Source organism: Octodon degus, unplaced genomic scaffold (genome assembly GCF_000260255.1).
Source record: "Octodon degus isolate 3935 unplaced genomic scaffold, OctDeg1.0 scaffold00198, whole genome shotgun sequence".
NCBI lineage: Eukaryota > Metazoa > Chordata > Mammalia > Rodentia > Octodontidae > Octodon > Octodon degus.
In genome coordinates this window covers 927,117-927,579 of record NW_004524774.1, presented here as the reverse complement: position 1 = coordinate 927,579, position 463 = coordinate 927,117, and positions in this window count along the sequence as shown.

Below are 463 nucleotides of genomic sequence, written 5' to 3'. Positions count from 1 at the left end.
ACTGGATCTGGTAGTTTATATCATACTGAATTTGAATCTATAGTTTTGATCTGATAGACTCATCCCAATTAACTATAGCTCAGAATGATAATGGCATGATTAAGCCAATATGGATATTCTATAAGTTATTCGATTACCCATTCTTTAGCTTAAAGCCTAACTTCATTGATGAGATATACAGCTGTCCCGAAACATAAGAGATTATTTTATGTGGACGAATTGGGAGAGTATTTATTTTCCCATATCAACTCATGAGAAAGAAAATGGACATAGATTCAGAGCTTCAAGTTTAAAAGAATAACCATGCTTATGAATAAAGCCACATTTTGAAAAGCATATGTTTGCATATATTATCTGTCTCTCAAATTGAAAAAAATTTTTCTGTATGAAAAGAAGAACATTAAGACCTGATGTTTAAAGTAGAACTAAATCTATGAAATAGAAAAAATTTTCTAAAATCAGT